This window comes from Ambystoma mexicanum, chromosome 8, assembly GCF_040938575.1.
Source record: "Ambystoma mexicanum isolate Mex_15411 chromosome 8, UKY_AmexF1_1, whole genome shotgun sequence".
Classification (NCBI taxonomy): Eukaryota; Metazoa; Chordata; class Amphibia; order Caudata; family Ambystomatidae; genus Ambystoma; species Ambystoma mexicanum.
The window spans coordinates 731,356,443-731,373,275 of NC_090929.1; the positions used below are offsets into that span (position 1 = coordinate 731,356,443).

Below are 16,833 nucleotides of genomic sequence, written 5' to 3' on the forward strand. Positions count from 1 at the left end.
CTGATCGAGCGCTGATCGAGCGATGAGCGTGGTATCATGTTGCAAGTGGCTGCATGGCTTAGCTTACTAAATGCAAATGCATAAGAGTAATATTCTTAGCATTACTAGAGCCTACGGCCACACCACACTGAATGCGCCCGATCTCGTCTGATCTCGGAAGCTAAGCAGTGTCGGGCCTAGTTAGTACCTGGATGGGAGACTGCCTGGGAATACCAGGTGCTGTAGGCTTTTTTGTGCTCCAAGTTCAGGAAGTGAGCCATTTCTCAATTGCCTTTCAAAACTGCAAGGTCTAGCCGACTAGATGCTTAAAAGTACAAAACTCACTAGGCCCAGAGCCTACGGCCACACCACACTGAATGCGCCCGATCTCGTCTGATCTCGGAAGCTAAGCAGTGTCGGGCCTAGTTAGTACCTGGATGGGAGACCGCCTGGGAATACCAGGTGCTGTAGGCTATTTTGTGCTCCATGATTAGTAATTGCGCAACTTCTCAATTACTTTTCAAATTTGGTATGTTTCCAAAATAATTTTATCCCGTTTTATAGCGGAAATGTTGGACAACATTATGAGGGCTGGAGCTACCTATTTACATATAATTAGCATACAGGTAGTGTGTTCATGGGTAATAAATCGACTTTCACATGTAATGCAGTACAGAGAATATTGAGTCCTTCAAGAGGCATGAAAGAAAGGCGTTATTGTGTTGATTGTTCTCTCCACCTCCCTGCAACAGAAACAGGATGGATGGATTAAAGTTATCCTACCAGACATAGGAGTCCTGAATGGGCCCACCAGTCTTATATATCTCGCCTGATCGAGCGCTGATCGACCGATGAGCGTGGTATCATGTTGCAAGTGGCTGCATGGCTTAGCTTACTAAATGCAAATGCATAAGAGTAATATTCTTAGCATTACTCGAGCCTACGGCCACACCACACTGAATGCGCCCGATCTCGTCTGATCTCGGAAGCTAAGCAGTGTCGGGCCTAGTTAGTACCTGGATGGGAGACCGCCTGGGAATACCAGGTGCTGTAGGCTTTTTTGTGCTCCAAGTTCAGGAAGTGAGCCATTTCTCAATTGCCTTTCAAAACTGCAAGGTCTAGCCGACTAGATGCTTAAAAGTACAAAACTCACTAGGCCCAGAGCCTACGGCCACACCACACTGAATGCGCCCGATCTCGTCTGATCTCGGAAGCTAAGCAGTGTCGGGCCTAGTTAGTACCTGGATGGGAGACGGCCTGGGAATACCAGGTGCTGTAGGCTTTTTTGTGCTCCAAGTTCAGGAAGTGAGCCATTTCTCAATTGCCTTTCAAAACTGCAAGGTCTAGCCGACTAGATGCTTAAAAGTACAAAACTCACTAGGCCCAGAGCCTACGGCCACATCACACTGAATGCGCCCGATCTCGTCTGATCTCAGAAGCTAAGCAGTGTCGGGCCTAGTTAGTACCTGGATGGGAGACCGCCTGGGAATACCAGGTGCTGTAGGCTTTTTTGTGCTCCATGATTAGTAATTGCACAACTTCTCAATTACTTTTCAAATTTGGTATGTTTCCAAAATAATTTTATCCCGTTTTATAGCGGAAATGTTGGACAACATTATGAGGGCTGGAGCTACCTATTTACATATAATTAGCATACAGGTAGGGTGTTCATGGGTAATAAATCGACTTTCACATGTAATGCAGTACAGAGAATATTGAGTCCTTCAAGAGGCATGAAAGAAAGCCGTTATTGTGTTGATTGTTCTCTCCATCTCCCTGCAACAGAAACAGGATGGATGGATTAAAGTTATCCTACCAGACATAGGAGTCCTGAATGGGCCCACCAGTCTTATATATCTCGCCTGATCGAGCCTGATCGAGCGCTGATCGAGCGATGAGCGTGGTATCATGTTGCAAGTGGCTGCATGGCTTAGCTTACTAAATGCAAATGCATAAGAGTAATATTCTTAGCATTTCTAGAGCCTACGGCCACACCACACTGAATGCGCCCGATCTCGTCTGATCTCGGAAGCTAAGCAGTGTCGGGCCTAGTTAGTACCTGGATGGGAGACTGCCTGGGAATACCAGGTGCTGTAGGCTTTTTTGTGCTCCAAGTTCAGGAAGTGAGCCATTTCTCAATTGCCTTTCAAAACTGCAAGGTCTAGCCGACTAGATGCTTAAAAGTACAAAACTCACTAGGCCCAGAGCCTACGGCCACACCACACTGAATGCGCCCGATCTCGTCTGATCTCGGAAGCTAAGCAGTGTCGGGCCTAGTTAGTACCTGGATGGGAGACCGCCTGGGAATACCAGGTGCTGTAGGCTATTTTGTGCTCCATGATTAGTAATTGCGCAACTTCTCAATTACTTTTCAAATTTGGTATGTTTCCAAAATAATTTTATCCCGTTTTATAGCGGAAATGTTGGACAACATTATGAGGGCTGGAGCTACCTATTTACATATAATTAGCATACAGGTAGTGTGTTCATGGGTAATAAATCGACTTTCACATGTAATGCAGTACAGAGAATATTGAGTCCTTCAAGAGGCATGAAAGAAAGCCGTTATTGTGTTGATTGTTCTCTCCACCTCCCTGCAACAGAAACAGGATGGATGGATTAAAGTTATCCTACCAGACATAGGAGTCCTGAATGGGCCCACCAGTCTTATATATCTCGCCTGATCAAGCGCTGATCGAGCGATGAGCGTGGTATCATGTTGCAAGTGGCTGCATGGCTTAGCTTACTAAATGCAAATGCATAAGAGTAATATTCTTAGCATTTCTAGAGCCTACGGCCACACCACACTGAATGCGCCCGATCTCGTCTGATCTCGGAAGCTAAGCAGTGTCGGGCCTAGTTAGTACCTGGATGGGAGACCGCCTGGGAATACCAGGTGCTGTAGGCTTTTTTGTGCTCCAAGTTCAGGAAGTGAGCCATTTCTCAATTGCCTTTCAAAACTGCAAGGTCTAGCCGACTAGATGCTTAAAAGTACAAAACTCACTAGGCCCAGAGCCTACGGCCACACCACACTGAATGCGCCCGATCTCGTCTGATCTCGGAAGCTAAGCAGTGTCGGGCCTAGTTAGTACCTGTATGGGAGACCGCCTGGGAATACCAGGTGCTGTAGGCTTTTTTGTGCTCCAAGTTCAGGAAGTGAGCCATTTCTCAATTGCCTTTCAAAACTGCAAGGTCTAGCCGACTAGATGCTTAAAAGTACAAAACTCACTAGGACCAGAGCCTACGGCCACACCACACTGAATGCGCCCGATCTCGTCTGATCTCAGAAGCTAAGCAGTGTCGGGCCTAGTTAGTACCTGGATGGGAGACTGCCTGGGAATACCAGGTGCTGTAGGCTTTTTTGTGCTCCAAGTTCAGGAAGTGAGCCATTTCTCAATTGCCTTTCAAAACTGCAAGGTCTAGCCGACTAGATGCTTAAAAGTACAAAACTCACTAGGCCCAGAGCCTACGGCCACACCACACTGAATGCGCCCGATCTCGTCTGATCTCGGAAGCTAAGCAGTGTCGGGCCTAGTTAGTACCTGGATGGGAGACCGCCTGGGAATACCAGGTGCTGTAGGCTATTTTGTGCTCCATGATTAGTAATTGCACAACTTCTCAATTACTTTTCAAATTTGGTATGTTTCCAAAATAATTTTATCCCGTTTTATAGCGGAAATGTTGGACAACATTATGAGGGCTGGAGCTACCTATTTACATATAATTAGCATACAGGTAGTGTGTTCATGGGTAATAAATCGACTTTCACATGTAATGCAGTACAGAGAATATTGAGTCCTTCAAGAGGCATGAAAGAAAGGCGTTATTGTGTTGATTGTTCTCTCCACCTCCCTGCAACAGAAACAGGATGGATGGATTAAAGTTATCCTACCAGACATAGGAGTCCTGAATGGGCCCACCAGTCTTATATATCTCGCCTGATCGAGCGCTGATCGACCGATGAGCGTGGTATCATGTTGCAAGTGGCTGCATGGCTTAGCTTACTAAATGCAAATGCATAAGAGTAATATTCTTAGCATTACTTGAGCCTACGGCCACACCACACTGAATGCGCCCGATCTCGTCTGATCTCGGCAGCTAAGCAGTGTCGGGCCTAGTTAGTACCTGGATGGGAGACCGCCTGGGAATACCAGGTGCTGTAGGCTTTTTTGTGCTCCAAGTTCAGGAAGTGAGCCATTTCTCAATTGCCTTTCAAAACTGCAAGGTCTAGCCGACTAGATGCTTAAAAGTACAAAACTCACTAGGCCCAGAGCCTACGGCCACACCACACTGAATGCGTCTGATCTCGGAAGCTAAGCAGTGTCAGGCCTAGTTAGTACCTGGATGGGAGACCGCCTGGGAATACCAGGTGCTGTAGGCTTTTTTGTGCTCCAAGTTCAGGAAGTGAGCCATTTCTCAATTGCCTTTCAAAACTGCAAGGTCTAGCCGACTAGATGCTTAAAAGTACAAAACTCACTAGGACCAGAGCCTACGGCCACACCACACTGAATGCGCCCGATCTCGTCTGATCTCGGAAGCTATGCAGTGTCGGGCCTAGTTAGTACCTGGATGGGAGACCGCCTGGGAATACCAGGTGCTGTAGGCTTTTTTGTGCTCCAAGTTCAGGAAGTGAGCCATTTCTCAATTGCCTTTCAAAACTGCAAGGTCTAGCCGACTAGATGCTTAAAAGTACAAAACTCACTAAGCCCTGAGCCTACGGCCACACCACACTGAATGCGCCTGATCTCGTCTGATCTCGGAAGCTAAGCAGTGTCGGGCCTAGTTAGTACCTGGATGGGAGACCGCCTGGGAATACCAGGTGCTGTAGGCTATTTTGTGCTCCATGATTAGTAATTGCACAACTTCTCAATTACTTTTCAAATTTGGTATGTTTCCAAAATAATTTTATCCCGTTTTATAGCGGAAATGTTGGACAACATTATGAGGGCTGGAGCTACCTATTTACATATAATTAGCATACAGGTAGTGTGTTCATGGGTAATAAATCGACTTTCACATGTAATGCAGTACAGAGAATATTGAGTCCTTCAAGAGGCATGAAAGAAAGCCGTTATTGTGTTGATTGTTCTCTCCACCTCCCTGCAACAGAAACAGGATGGATGGATTAAAGTTATCCTACCAGACATAGGAGTCCTGAATGGGCCCACCAGTCTTATATATCTCGCCTGATCGAGCCTGATCGAGCGATGAGCGTGGTATCATGTTGCAAGTGGCTGCATGGCTTAGCTTACTAAATGCAAATGCATAAGAGTAATATTCTTAGCATTTCTAGAGCCTACGGCCACACCACACTGAATGCGCCCGATCTCGTCTGATCTCGGAAGCTAAGCAGTGTCGGGCCTAGTTAGTACCTGGATGGGAGACTGCCTGGGAATACCAGGTGCTGTAGGCTTTTTTGTGCTCCAAGTTCAGGAAGTGAGCCATTTCTCAATTGCCTTTCAAAACTGCAAGGTCTAGCCGACTAGATGCTTAAAAGTACAAAACTCACTAGGCCCAGAGCCTACGGCCACACCACACTGAATGCGCCCGATCTCGTCTGATCTCGGAAGCTAAGCAGTGTCGGGCCTAGTTAGTACCTGGATGGGAGACCGCCTGGGAATACCAGGTGCTGTAGGCTATTTTGTGCTCCATGATTAGTAATTGCGCAACTTCTCAATTACTTTTCAAATTTGGTATGTTTCCAAAATAATTTTATCCCGTTTTATAGCGGAAATGTTGGACAACATTATGAGGGCTGGAGCTACCTATTTACATATAATTAGCATACAGGTAGTGTGTTCATGGGTAATAAATCGACTTTCACATGTAATGCAGTACAGAGAATATTGAGTCCTTCAAGAGGCATGAAAGAAAGCCGTTATTGTGTTGATTGTTCTCTCCACCTCCCTGCAACAGAAACAGGATGGATGGATTAAAGTTATCCTACCAGACATAGGAGTCCTGAATGGGCCCACCAGTCTTATATATCTCGCCTGATCAAGCGCTGATCGAGCGATGAGCGTGGTATCATGTTGCAAGTGGCTGCATGGCTTAGCTTACTAAATGCAAATGCATAAGAGTAATATTCTTAGCATTTCTAGAGCCTACGGCCACACCACACTGAATGCGCCCGATCTCGTCTGATCTCGGAAGCTAAGCAGTGTCGGGCCTAGTTAGTACCTGGATGGGAGACCGCCTGGGAATACCAGGTGCTGTAGGCTTTTTTGTGCTCCAAGTTCAGGAAGTGAGCCATTTCTCAATTGCCTTTCAAAACTGCAAGGTCTAGCCGACTAGATGCTTAAAAGTACAAAACTCACTAGGCCCAGAGCCTACGGCCACACCACACTGAATGCGCCCGATCTCGTCTGATCTCGGAAGCTAAGCAGTGTCGGGCCTAGTTAGTACCTGTATGGGAGACCGCCTGGGAATACCAGGTGCTGTAGGCTTTTTTGTGCTCCAAGTTCAGGAAGTGAGCCATTTCTCAATTGCCTTTCAAAACTGCAAGGTCTAGCCGACTAGATGCTTAAAAGTACAAAACTCACTAGGACCAGAGCCTACGGCCACACCACACTGAATGCGCCCGATCTCGTCTGATCTCAGAAGCTAAGCAGTGTCGGGCCTAGTTAGTACCTGGATGGGAGACTGCCTGGGAATACCAGGTGCTGTAGGCTTTTTTGTGCTCCAAGTTCAGGAAGTGAGCCATTTCTCAATTGCCTTTCAAAACTGCAAGGTCTAGCCGACTAGATGCTTAAAAGTACAAAACTCACTAGGCCCAGAGCCTACGGCCACACCACACTGAATGCGCCCGATCTCGTCTGATCTCGGAAGCTAAGCAGTGTCGGGCCTAGTTAGTACCTGGATGGGAGACCGCCTGGGAATACCAGGTGCTGTAGGCTATTTTGTGCTCCATGATTAGTAATTGCACAACTTCTCAATTACTTTTCAAATTTGGTATGTTTCCAAAATAATTTTATCCCGTTTTATAGCGGAAATGTTGGACAACATTATGAGGGCTGGAGCTACCTATTTACATATAATTAGCATACAGGTAGTGTGTTCATGGGTAATAAATCGACTTTCACATGTAATGCAGTACAGAGAATATTGAGTCCTTCAAGAGGCATGAAAGAAAGGCGTTATTGTGTTGATTGTTCTCTCCACCTCCCTGCAACAGAAACAGGATGGATGGATTAAAGTTATCCTACCAGACATAGGAGTCCTGAATGGGCCCACCAGTCTTATATATCTCGCCTGATCGAGCGCTGATCGACCGATGAGCGTGGTATCATGTTGCAAGTGGCTGCATGGCTTAGCTTACTAAATGCAAATGCATAAGAGTAATATTCTTAGCATTACTTGAGCCTACGGCCACACCACACTGAATGCGCCCGATCTCGTCTGATCTCGGAAGCTAAGCAGTGTCGGGCCTAGTTAGTACCTGGATGGGAGACCGCCTGGGAATACCAGGTGCTGTAGGCTTTTTTGTGCTCCAAGTTCAGGAAGTGAGCCATTTCTCAATTGCCTTTCAAAACTGCAAGGTCTAGCCGACTAGATGCTTAAAAGTACAAAACTCACTAGGCCCAGAGCCTACGGCCACACCACACTGAATGCGTCTGATCTCGGAAGCTAAGCAGTGTCGGGCCTAGTTAGTACCTGGATGGGAGACCGCCTGGGAATACCAGGTGCTGTAGGCTTTTTTGTGCTCCAAGTTCAGGAAGTGAGCCATTTCTCAATTGCCTTTCAAAACTGCAAGGTCTAGCCAACTAGATGCTTAAAAGTACAAAACTCACTAGGACCAGAGCCTACGGCCACACCACACTGAATGCGCCCGATCTCGTCTGATCTCGGAAGCTATGCAGTGTCGGGCCTAGTTAGTACCTGGATGGGAGACCGCCTGGGAATACCAGGTGCTGTAGGCTTTTTTGTGCTCCAAGTTCAGGAAGTGAGCCATTTCTCAATTGCCTTTCAAAACTGCAAGGTCTAGCCGACTAGATGCTTAAAAGTACAAAACTCACTAAGCCCTGAGCCTACGGCCACACCACACTGAATGCGCCTGATCTCGTCTGATCTCGGAAGCTAAGCAGTGTCGGGCCTAGTTAGTACCTGGATGGGAGACCGCCTGGGAATACCAGGTGCTGTAGGCTATTTTGTGCTCCATGATTAGTAATTGCACAACTTCTCAATTACTTTTCAAATTTGGTATGTTTCCAAAATAATTTTATCCCGTTTTATAGCGGAAATGTTGGACAACATTATGAGGGCTGGAGCTACCTATTTACATATAATTAGCATACAGGTAGTGTGTTCATGGGTAATAAATCGACTTTCACATGTAATGCAGTACAGAGAATATTGAGTCCTTCAAGAGGCATGAAAGAAAGCCGTTATTGTGTTGATTGTTCTCTCCACCTCCCTGCAACAGAAACAGGATGGATGGATTAAAGTTATCCTACCAGACATAGGAGTCCTGAATGGGCCCACCAGTCTTATATATCTCGCCTGATCGAGCCTGATCGAGCGATGAGCGTGGTATCATGTTGCAAGTGGCTGCATGGCTTAGCTTACTAAATGCAAATGCATAAGAGTAATATTCTTAGCATTTCTAGAGCCTACGGCCACACCACACTGAATGCGCCCGATCTCGTCTGATCTCGGAAGCTAAGCAGTGTCGGGCCTAGTTAGTACCTGGATGGGAGACTGCCTGGGAATACCAGGTGCTGTAGGCTTTTTTGTGCTCCAAGTTCAGGAAGTGAGCCATTTCTCAATTGCCTTTCAAAACTGCAAGGTCTAGCCGACTAGATGCTTAAAAGTACAAAACTCACTAGGCCCAGAGCCTACGGCCACACCACACTGAATGCGCCCGATCTCGTCTGATCTCGGAAGCTAAGCAGTGTCGGGCCTAGTTAGTACCTGGATGGGAGACCGCCTGGGAATACCAGGTGCTGTAGGCTATTTTGTGCTCCATGATTAGTAATTGCGCAACTTCTCAATTACTTTTCAAATTTGGTATGTTTCCAAAATAATTTTATCCCGTTTTATAGCGGAAATGTTGGACAACATTATGAGGGCTGGAGCTACCTATTTACATATAATTAGCATACAGGTAGTGTGTTCATGGGTAATAAATCGACTTTCACATGTAATGCAGTACAGAGAATATTGAGTCCTTCAAGAGGCATGAAAGAAAGCCGTTATTGTGTTGATTGTTCTCTCCACCTCCCTGCAACAGAAACAGGATGGATGGATTAAAGTTATCCTACCAGACATAGGAGTCCTGAATGGGCCCACCAGTCTTATATATCTCGCCTGATCAAGCGCTGATCGAGCGATGAGCGTGGTATCATGTTGCAAGTGGCTGCATGGCTTAGCTTACTAAATGCAAATGCATAAGAGTAATATTCTTAGCATTTCTAGAGCCTACGGCCACACCACACTGAATGCGCCCGATCTCGGAAGCTAAGCAGTGTCGGGCCTAGTTAGTACCTGGATGGGAGACCGCCTGGGAATACCAGGTGCTGTAGGCTTTTTTGTGCTCCAAGTTCAGGAAGTGAGCCATTTCTCAATTGCCTTTCAAAACTGCAAGGTCTAGCCGACTAGATGCTTAAAAGTACAAAACTCACTAGGCCCAGAGCCTACGGCCACACCACACTGAATGCGCCCGATCTCGTCTGATCTCGGAAGCTAAGCAGTGTCGGGCCTAGTTAGTACCTGTATGGGAGACCGCCTGGGAATACCAGGTGCTGTAGGCTTTTTTGTGCTCCAAGTTCAGGAAGTGAGCCATTTCTCAATTGCCTTTCAAAACTGCAAGGTCTAGCCGACTAGATGCTTAAAAGTACAAAACTCACTAGGACCAGAGCCTACGGCCACACCACACTGAATGCGCCCGTTCTCGTCTGATCTCAGAAGCTAAGCAGTGTCGGGCCTAGTTAGTACCTGGATGGGAGACTGCCTGGGAATACCAGGTGCTGTAGCCTTTTTTGTGCTCCAAGTTCAGGAAGTGAGCCATTTCTCAATTGCCTTTCAAAACTGCAAGGTCTAGCCGACTAGATGCTTAAAAGTACAAAACTCACTAGGCCCAGAGCCTACGGCCACACCACACTGAATGCGCCCGATCTCGTCTGATCTCGGAAGCTAAGCAGTGTCGGGCCTAGTTAGTACCTGGATGGGAGACCGCCTGGGAATACCAGGTGCTGTAGGCTATTTTGTGCTCCATGATTAGTAATTGCACAACTTCTCAATTACTTTTCAAATTTGGTATGTTTCCAAAATAATTTTATCCCGTTTTATAGCGGAAATGTTGGACAACATTATGAGGGCTGGAGCTACCTATTTACATATAATTAGCATACAGGTAGTGTGTTCATGGGTAATAAATCGACTTTCACATGTAATGCAGTACAGAGAATATTGAGTCCTTCAAGAGGCATGAAAGAAAGGCGTTATTGTGTTGATTGTTCTCTCCACCTCCCTGCAACAGAAACAGGATGGATGGATTAAAGTTATCCTACCAGACATAGGAGTCCTGAATGGGCCCACCAGTCTTATATATCTCGCCTGATCGAGCGCTGATCGACCGATGAGCGTGGTATCATGTTGCAAGTGGCTGCATGGCTTAGCTTACTAAATGCAAATGCATAAGAGTAATATTCTTAGCATTACTCGAGCCTACGGCCACACCACACTGAATGCGCCCGATCTCGTCTGATCTCGGAAGCTAAGCAGTGTCGGGCCTAGTTAGTACCTGGATGGGAGACCGCCTGGGAATACCAGGTGCTGTAGGCTTTTTTGTGCTCCAAGTTCAGGAAGTGAGCCATTTCTCAATTGCCTTTCAAAACTGCAAGGTCTAGCCGACTAGATGCTTAAAAGTACAAAACTCACTAGGCCCAGAGCCTACGGCCACACCACACTGAATGCGTCTGATCTCGGAAGCTAAGCAGTGTCGGGCCTAGTTAGTACCTGGATGGGAGACCGCCTGGGAATACCAGGTGCTGTAGGCTTTTTTGTGCTCCAAGTTCAGGAAGTGAGCCATTTCTCAATTGCAAGGTCTAGCCGACTAGATGCTTAAAAGTACAAAACTCACTAGGACCAGAGCCTACGGCCACACCACACTGAATGCGCCCGATCTCGTCTGATCTCGGAAGCTATGCAGTGTCGGGCCTAGTTAGTACCTGGATGGGAGACCGCCTGGGAATACCAGGTGCTGTAGGCTTTTTTGTGCTCCAAGTTCAGGAAGTGAGCCATTTTTCAATTGCCTTTCAAAACTGCAAGGTCTAGCCGACTAGATGCTTAAAAGTACAAAACTCACTAAGCCCTGAGCCTACGGCCACACCACACTGAATGCGCCTGATCTCGTCTGATCTCGGAAGCTAAGCAGTGTCGGGCCTAGTTAGTACCTGGATGGGAGACCGCCTGGGAATACCAGGTGCTGTAGGCTATTTTGTGCTCCATGATTAGTAATTGCACAACTTCTCAATTACTTTTCAAATTTGGTATGTTTCCAAAATAATTTTATCCCGTTTTATAGCGGAAATGTTGGACAACATTATGAGGGCTGGAGCTACCTATTTACATATAATTAGCATACAGGTAGTGTGTTCATGGGTAATAAATCGACTTTCACATGTAATGCAGTACAGAGAATATTGAGTCCTTCAAGAGGCATGAAAGAAAGCCGTTATTGTGTTGATTGTTCTCTCCACCTCCCTGCAACAGAAACAGGATGGATGGATTAAATCCACCGCGAAGCACCGCAAAGGACTGTTGGCTGTCCTGGATTAAGCTGCTCGCCGTTTTGTGCCGTTTGGAAAACGCATTCAGCGCTTGTGATTTCAGCCTTCACACTCGCGCTGGTATTCTGCAAGGAGGAAGTCTTTTTCTGTAACCCCTTGCTGTGCCTGACTTTCGTCAGTTTCAGGTACTTGCTGATTGGCCCGCGCCTTTCCACGCCCTCCACACCTCCCCTTATCCTCGGCTCTCTGGCGCACCCGCGCCGCGCACCGCGAAGCACCGCAAAGGACTGTTGGCTGTCCTGGATTAAGCTGCTCGCCGTTTTGTGCCGTTTGGAAAACGCATTCAGCGCTTGTGATTTCAGCCTTCACACTCGCGCTGGTATTCTGCAAGGAGGAAGTCTTTTTCTGTAACCCCTTGCTGTGCCTGACTTTCGTCAGTTTCAGGTGATTGGGCTCACGTCTCAGTGCACTTCGTCACAGCATTGGGGGAAAGACTGTGTACTCACGTCTCAGTGCACTTCTTCACAGCATTGGGGGAAAGACTGTGTACTTTTGGACTGGACTGTGGGAGGCGCCAACTTAATAATCTATATGATCGGCACCTCACTAAGCTTGCTTTTTTTTTCCTTTTAGGTACTTGCTGATTGGCCCGCGCCTTTCCACGCCCTCCACACCTCCCCTTATCCTCGGCTCTCTGGCGCACCCGCGCCGCGCACCGCGAAGCACCGCAAAGGACTGTTGGCTGTTCGCGGTGCGCGGCGCGTGGCGTTCGGCGAGCGGAGAATCTTACTGAACATTTTTTGGCTTCAGTGTGGTACTGTGATTTAGCTTTGTTTGAGGCTTTGTAAGAGTGATCAACATTGTTTGTTTTTTGCTCTCTAACCTGGTTGATGTATGAGTCTTGTTAAAGTTGACAGAGTGTAGCTATTTAGAAAAATGGAGTGTTCATCTACTACCTTAAGAAATGGTAAATGTCTGTTGGATACGGGTAAGATTCCAGTAAAGATAAAGCCGTCCTTGGCTCTCCTAAATACGGAAAGCTCACATTTTACTCCCCTTGACAGCCCCTCACAGGTTGTCGCTTCAAAAACATCACTGGAATGTTGTGATCATTATGCAAAAGGCACTCCTATTACTGAGCCGTTACTTGTCCAAAATATATATACGCCTTTTTCGTTAAAAACAGCCAATGATGAAGATCACAATGTAGAAGTATTTTTGGGAGAAATGTGTAAATCTCCGCCTATGATTTCTGACGTCTCTATGTTGGCTCCTGGCGTAATTGAGGCCCTAGAGAGACGTATTAGTCTCTCTTTGGGCCCTTCTACTCCTGCTGCAGCCTCACATGGTCTACATGAACAGGTTCATTTTCACTCTAGCATGTTGCCTAATAGAGATGTGCCTCAGTCAAACATTCAAGCTCTCTTGGTTGAATGTGACACGAGTATGTCATTCCCCAATACATCCTTACTTTACAACAAGGCACATTGTGAAAAGCAAACGAAACAGGAATCCCCTTTTAATCAGCACCCCTCTGGGTTTTCCGCCGAGCCCATTTTGCATCAAACCTCAAGCTCTCCTTATGCAAACGACAGGAATTCTCCCAATCCACTAGCACAGGAAATCCATTCATTTCCAGTATTCACTCGTATCCTTAATCTTTTAGATAAAGGACATGAATTTACTCACGCAATTCTGAAGGATTTGAAGGATTCAATTAGTACCAATTCTCTACAGTTGGCTAGGATCGAGGGATACATTTTGGCCCAAGAGGCCTGCCATAAATTTCATGCATCTTGCCCGGAACGAATGGTCGAGATTGCAAGGAGGAGTATGCCGACGACCTCTTTCATGCATGCTTTAATTTCCCAAAGTACGCAAACGAATGAGTCCCCTCTGCTTCTTCATGGTCTGCCCACCTCCTTTGCTAAAGCAGTGGCTGAAGACCTTGCAGAGGCCTCATCAACTTCTATATCCCATTCTACACAGTGGGCCGAAGTTGCCAAACTGCAGCATGAAAGAATCTTACAGATTGAACAAACCATGCTTAATTCAAAACTTTTCAATGTGGAAACAGGTGACATTAGAAACATCCCTTCGACCACTATTGTAGTTGAAACTACGCCCGATAGTCCATCTGCTCTTACAGCGTTAATGGACCAGTCTGTCTCTGACGAGAAAACGAGTGACTCGGCCGGGCCTAATCATATATATCATGCCTCACGCAAAATGAAAAAAGCCCATCAGAGAGCGATAAAACGCAAAAACAAGACGAAAAAAAATACAAATTGCTCTGGCAAAAATTACACTGCAGTCTCCTCCTTGCAAAATTCGGCAGTTAATGGTATTATAAATGATGATGTGGTGCAGCTGACAGATACTGAAGATGCTGAAGTGCCCTTTGACTCTAGCCAACTAAATGAGGAGAGTCGGATTGCACTTCAATGGCAGGCCCCTAAAAACAAACGGAAGGGTAAAAAGAAGGGCTCACATAATTCTGAACCTCACATAAGCTTGGAAGGGTCCGTTGAAACTCGGAGTGATTCCCCTATCCTTCCTAGTGTGGTGGGCAACTTACCACAGGCAGCCACTAATCAAGCAAACTTGAATAGGTTTTTTCTTCCGATTGAGAACAAAAGAACAGTCTGCCATGTGGCCTCAAGCACCTCCGAGAATGATTTAATTGTTTCAGAGGCATCAAACGTGGCCTCAGTTTCGACAATGATACATCAACCTAATCATGTCTCATCAGCGCTTGAAGTTCACGAGAATCTATCACAGAGCTTGATGCAAAGCGATGTAAAATATGCCGCTGTGGTAGATACTTCTAAACCCTCCCCTGCCTTGTCTAAAGTGGAACATGAAATACCTGTTGTCCAGGCTTCGTCTTTTGTAGAAAAGCAAGTTAGGTTGAAGCAAATGCTTCAATCTGATAATATGAGGTTGCCCTTTCCGTCAACAATATCTACCAACACAGATCCTACGGCTCTGTATGAGATTGCTGAGGAAAATCAGACCTTAATCGGATGGTCCAGCAATCCGCAGATCAATGGTATGGCATCTATCAACCGCTCTTTTTTGTTGAATACTTTGTATAAAATTCCTTCACTACGCAACTTAGTTTCTCAAGATGTAGAATGGATTAGGTTGCCTCTGATTAACAATAATCGTATGTTGTGTAAAGTAGTATCGTCCATTATTGCCAAACTCATTTGGGAACACAAAACCGATTTGCTATCTTTGGGATTGGAATTGCAAGCCTTTCCACATTTAGAAAAGGCCATGCAATTCTTAGAATTCACGCCTTTGGTTGCGAAACAAGATAACAGCAAAAAGGAAATGCCATCAGAGCAATCGGAAAACGCAAAGATTCTGGCACAATTGGCTTCTTTGACCTTGGCATTAAATGGTTTAGTGGGGATTTTGCCTACCTCTAAAGCTTCATCACTTTCAGGGTCTTCTTTGCCTATTGCTGAGGCAAAGTCGTAATGTATAAACCCTATTATTCATTCATGGAATTGCTGTGGTTTTAAGAACCTCTTAACACGGTTCCATGACAAGGCCATTAAAAGCCTGCCCTTCATTTTACTTTTACAAGAAACGATGTGTGTTTATGACCTTCAACTAGATGGATTTACGGCCATCAACCAGTTAGCTGTGCAACCACCTGTTGGTCGTCCGGTAGGCGGTTTGTCCATCTTATTGAATAATGATTTTCCTTTTGTAATAAATCATAGAGTTTCAACCCAACTGTTTCTATTGGTAGATGTGACAATTAATATGGACACACCACGCAGAATAATGTTAATCTCCCTTTATTGGAACCCGACTTCAATACTGCTTGGTGATGCTATAACTATGTTGAACGATGCCCTTATGGACATTTGTCATAACACCCCTACAGCTGAGATATTAATTGGTGGCGACTTTAATTCCCACTTATTCACATATCCTAATGCTTCCCGGCGGCTTGAATTGGCGCACCATGTGAAAATCTCCTGTGCGAATGGCCTAAGATGGGCCAACTTTTTCTCTGATTGGGACCTATGTATAAGTAAAACTGTCTGTCTTAAAACCTCATCTACTTGGCACAGGGGGAATGCCTTTTCCACAATTGATTACATAGTCAGCTCAAAGCACCTTTCGGGTCTATTATCTTTGGTCAAACCCCACTTTCCACCTTATGGAGATCATGCCATTTTAGAATGTTCATTAGCGGTAAACATTGAACCCTTTGATAGGGCACACTCGTTAGGCTTAATCCAGACTGATAGACCGTTCATCTCTATCAGATGGAATATATCCACATGTCGGCGTCTGACCTTTTTAGTTAATCGCGATTGGTGGCCTGATCACTCATTAGATGATATCTCTGCTCAGACTATTTCTCAGTGGAATAGTCAGATGATACAACAGCACTTGAGAACGTTGGCTGACGATGCTGAGAATAATTTGAATCCTGCTCGTCCATGTTTTACCTTAGAAAGATCTATTGCAAAATTAAAAAAGGAGAAAAATTTTGCGTTGCGTGCAATACGGAATGAATATGGCAGGTCAAATTGGTTCAACTTGTCCAAAGCTAAAAAATTGATTTTGAGGCATTTCAAAAACAAGGTAAAATCGACCCGAATTGCATTTCATTTGATGGAAAATCAGAAGATGGTGCGTTTCATCTGTAAGCACAATATTCGGGACATCTGGAAACTTCTTAGAGCATCTAAGTACTCTGATTCCTCCTCCATAGAGTCGACTATAGATGGTAACTCTTGGTATACATTTTTTGTACAAAAATATCATCTACCAGAAAGATTTAAGCAAGTGAATATCCTGGATTTAGTAAAATGTATTCCAATGACCTGTCCTTGGGACATCCAAGATGTATTGTTAGCAATCACAAAGCTTAAATCCTCTAAGTGTGCAGGCCCGGATGGGCTCCCACCATGCGTTATAAAGGACGACCCCCTCTTCTGGGCTAATATTTTCTTGAAGATGTTTCACGCCATTTACAAAAGTAAAACTCTCCCAATATCTTGGGTTGAATCTATTATTATTCCTCTTCATAAAAAAGGCCCCTTGAATGATCCACTCAATTTCAGACCAATAGCTCTGATCGACGTTGCTGCTA

At 45.6% G+C, this 16,833-nt stretch overlaps 30 non-coding genes and 5 pseudogenes across 30 annotated transcripts; all 35 read left to right on the top strand.

Moving 5' to 3' along the window:
- The first annotated feature begins 109 nt into the window (after positions 1-109).
- On the top strand, positions 110-228 carry LOC138478390 (5S ribosomal RNA). Its single transcript, XR_011272262.1, has one exon. It is a non-coding gene; the product is annotated as a 5S ribosomal RNA (ribosomal RNA).
- Positions 229-334: 106 nt separating this feature from the next.
- LOC138475967 (5S ribosomal RNA) lies at positions 335-453 on the top strand. Its single transcript, XR_011270062.1, has one exon. It is a non-coding gene; the product is annotated as a 5S ribosomal RNA (ribosomal RNA).
- A 464-nt stretch (positions 454-917) lies between these two features.
- Positions 918-1,036, top strand: LOC138475969 (5S ribosomal RNA). The gene has a single exon (XR_011270064.1). It is a non-coding gene; the product is annotated as a 5S ribosomal RNA (ribosomal RNA).
- Positions 1,037-1,142: 106 nt separating this feature from the next.
- On the top strand, positions 1,143-1,261 carry LOC138479648 (5S ribosomal RNA). Its single transcript, XR_011273404.1, has one exon. It is a non-coding gene; the product is annotated as a 5S ribosomal RNA (ribosomal RNA).
- Positions 1,262-1,367: 106 nt separating this feature from the next.
- On the top strand, positions 1,368-1,486 carry LOC138479926 (5S ribosomal RNA). Its single transcript, XR_011273656.1, has one exon. It is a non-coding gene; the product is annotated as a 5S ribosomal RNA (ribosomal RNA).
- A 474-nt stretch (positions 1,487-1,960) lies between these two features.
- Positions 1,961-2,079, top strand: LOC138478391 (5S ribosomal RNA). Its single transcript, XR_011272263.1, has one exon. It is a non-coding gene; the product is annotated as a 5S ribosomal RNA (ribosomal RNA).
- A 106-nt stretch (positions 2,080-2,185) lies between these two features.
- On the top strand, positions 2,186-2,304 carry LOC138475970 (5S ribosomal RNA). Its single transcript, XR_011270065.1, has one exon. It is a non-coding gene; the product is annotated as a 5S ribosomal RNA (ribosomal RNA).
- Positions 2,305-2,768: 464 nt separating this feature from the next.
- On the top strand, positions 2,769-2,887 carry LOC138475972 (5S ribosomal RNA). Its single transcript, XR_011270066.1, has one exon. It is a non-coding gene; the product is annotated as a 5S ribosomal RNA (ribosomal RNA).
- A 106-nt stretch (positions 2,888-2,993) lies between these two features.
- On the top strand, positions 2,994-3,112 carry LOC138478163 (5S ribosomal RNA). The gene has a single exon (XR_011272056.1). It is a non-coding gene; the product is annotated as a 5S ribosomal RNA (ribosomal RNA).
- Positions 3,113-3,218: 106 nt separating this feature from the next.
- Positions 3,219-3,337, top strand: LOC138480030 (5S ribosomal RNA). Its single transcript, XR_011273750.1, has one exon. It is a non-coding gene; the product is annotated as a 5S ribosomal RNA (ribosomal RNA).
- Positions 3,338-3,443: 106 nt separating this feature from the next.
- On the top strand, positions 3,444-3,562 carry LOC138475973 (5S ribosomal RNA). The gene has a single exon (XR_011270067.1). It is a non-coding gene; the product is annotated as a 5S ribosomal RNA (ribosomal RNA).
- Positions 3,563-4,026: 464 nt separating this feature from the next.
- LOC138477880 (5S ribosomal RNA) lies at positions 4,027-4,145 on the top strand. Its single transcript, XR_011271798.1, has one exon. It is a non-coding gene; the product is annotated as a 5S ribosomal RNA (ribosomal RNA).
- Positions 4,146-4,251: 106 nt separating this feature from the next.
- Positions 4,252-4,360, top strand: LOC138474729 (5S ribosomal RNA; annotated as a pseudogene).
- Positions 4,361-4,466: 106 nt separating this feature from the next.
- On the top strand, positions 4,467-4,585 carry LOC138479272 (5S ribosomal RNA). Its single transcript, XR_011273062.1, has one exon. It is a non-coding gene; the product is annotated as a 5S ribosomal RNA (ribosomal RNA).
- Positions 4,586-4,691: 106 nt separating this feature from the next.
- LOC138478061 (5S ribosomal RNA) lies at positions 4,692-4,810 on the top strand. The gene has a single exon (XR_011271963.1). It is a non-coding gene; the product is annotated as a 5S ribosomal RNA (ribosomal RNA).
- Positions 4,811-5,273: 463 nt separating this feature from the next.
- On the top strand, positions 5,274-5,392 carry LOC138478392 (5S ribosomal RNA). The gene has a single exon (XR_011272264.1). It is a non-coding gene; the product is annotated as a 5S ribosomal RNA (ribosomal RNA).
- A 106-nt stretch (positions 5,393-5,498) lies between these two features.
- Positions 5,499-5,617, top strand: LOC138475974 (5S ribosomal RNA). The gene has a single exon (XR_011270068.1). It is a non-coding gene; the product is annotated as a 5S ribosomal RNA (ribosomal RNA).
- A 464-nt stretch (positions 5,618-6,081) lies between these two features.
- LOC138475976 (5S ribosomal RNA) lies at positions 6,082-6,200 on the top strand. The gene has a single exon (XR_011270070.1). It is a non-coding gene; the product is annotated as a 5S ribosomal RNA (ribosomal RNA).
- Positions 6,201-6,306: 106 nt separating this feature from the next.
- On the top strand, positions 6,307-6,425 carry LOC138478165 (5S ribosomal RNA). The gene has a single exon (XR_011272057.1). It is a non-coding gene; the product is annotated as a 5S ribosomal RNA (ribosomal RNA).
- Positions 6,426-6,531: 106 nt separating this feature from the next.
- LOC138480031 (5S ribosomal RNA) lies at positions 6,532-6,650 on the top strand. Its single transcript, XR_011273751.1, has one exon. It is a non-coding gene; the product is annotated as a 5S ribosomal RNA (ribosomal RNA).
- Positions 6,651-6,756: 106 nt separating this feature from the next.
- Positions 6,757-6,875, top strand: LOC138475977 (5S ribosomal RNA). The gene has a single exon (XR_011270071.1). It is a non-coding gene; the product is annotated as a 5S ribosomal RNA (ribosomal RNA).
- Positions 6,876-7,339: 464 nt separating this feature from the next.
- On the top strand, positions 7,340-7,458 carry LOC138475978 (5S ribosomal RNA). Its single transcript, XR_011270072.1, has one exon. It is a non-coding gene; the product is annotated as a 5S ribosomal RNA (ribosomal RNA).
- Positions 7,459-7,564: 106 nt separating this feature from the next.
- On the top strand, positions 7,565-7,673 carry LOC138474530 (5S ribosomal RNA; annotated as a pseudogene).
- Positions 7,674-7,779: 106 nt separating this feature from the next.
- LOC138479273 (5S ribosomal RNA) lies at positions 7,780-7,898 on the top strand. Its single transcript, XR_011273063.1, has one exon. It is a non-coding gene; the product is annotated as a 5S ribosomal RNA (ribosomal RNA).
- A 106-nt stretch (positions 7,899-8,004) lies between these two features.
- Positions 8,005-8,123, top strand: LOC138478062 (5S ribosomal RNA). Its single transcript, XR_011271964.1, has one exon. It is a non-coding gene; the product is annotated as a 5S ribosomal RNA (ribosomal RNA).
- A 463-nt stretch (positions 8,124-8,586) lies between these two features.
- LOC138478393 (5S ribosomal RNA) lies at positions 8,587-8,705 on the top strand. The gene has a single exon (XR_011272265.1). It is a non-coding gene; the product is annotated as a 5S ribosomal RNA (ribosomal RNA).
- A 106-nt stretch (positions 8,706-8,811) lies between these two features.
- Positions 8,812-8,930, top strand: LOC138475979 (5S ribosomal RNA). Its single transcript, XR_011270073.1, has one exon. It is a non-coding gene; the product is annotated as a 5S ribosomal RNA (ribosomal RNA).
- A 464-nt stretch (positions 8,931-9,394) lies between these two features.
- LOC138473991 (5S ribosomal RNA) lies at positions 9,395-9,503 on the top strand (annotated as a pseudogene).
- Positions 9,504-9,609: 106 nt separating this feature from the next.
- LOC138478167 (5S ribosomal RNA) lies at positions 9,610-9,728 on the top strand. Its single transcript, XR_011272059.1, has one exon. It is a non-coding gene; the product is annotated as a 5S ribosomal RNA (ribosomal RNA).
- Positions 9,729-9,834: 106 nt separating this feature from the next.
- LOC138474027 (5S ribosomal RNA) lies at positions 9,835-9,953 on the top strand (annotated as a pseudogene).
- A 106-nt stretch (positions 9,954-10,059) lies between these two features.
- LOC138475980 (5S ribosomal RNA) lies at positions 10,060-10,178 on the top strand. Its single transcript, XR_011270074.1, has one exon. It is a non-coding gene; the product is annotated as a 5S ribosomal RNA (ribosomal RNA).
- A 464-nt stretch (positions 10,179-10,642) lies between these two features.
- LOC138475981 (5S ribosomal RNA) lies at positions 10,643-10,761 on the top strand. The gene has a single exon (XR_011270075.1). It is a non-coding gene; the product is annotated as a 5S ribosomal RNA (ribosomal RNA).
- Positions 10,762-10,867: 106 nt separating this feature from the next.
- On the top strand, positions 10,868-10,976 carry LOC138474531 (5S ribosomal RNA; annotated as a pseudogene).
- Positions 10,977-11,069: 93 nt separating this feature from the next.
- On the top strand, positions 11,070-11,188 carry LOC138479275 (5S ribosomal RNA). Its single transcript, XR_011273065.1, has one exon. It is a non-coding gene; the product is annotated as a 5S ribosomal RNA (ribosomal RNA).
- Positions 11,189-11,294: 106 nt separating this feature from the next.
- LOC138478063 (5S ribosomal RNA) lies at positions 11,295-11,413 on the top strand. Its single transcript, XR_011271965.1, has one exon. It is a non-coding gene; the product is annotated as a 5S ribosomal RNA (ribosomal RNA).
- Positions 11,414-16,833: the final 5,420 nt, after the last annotated feature.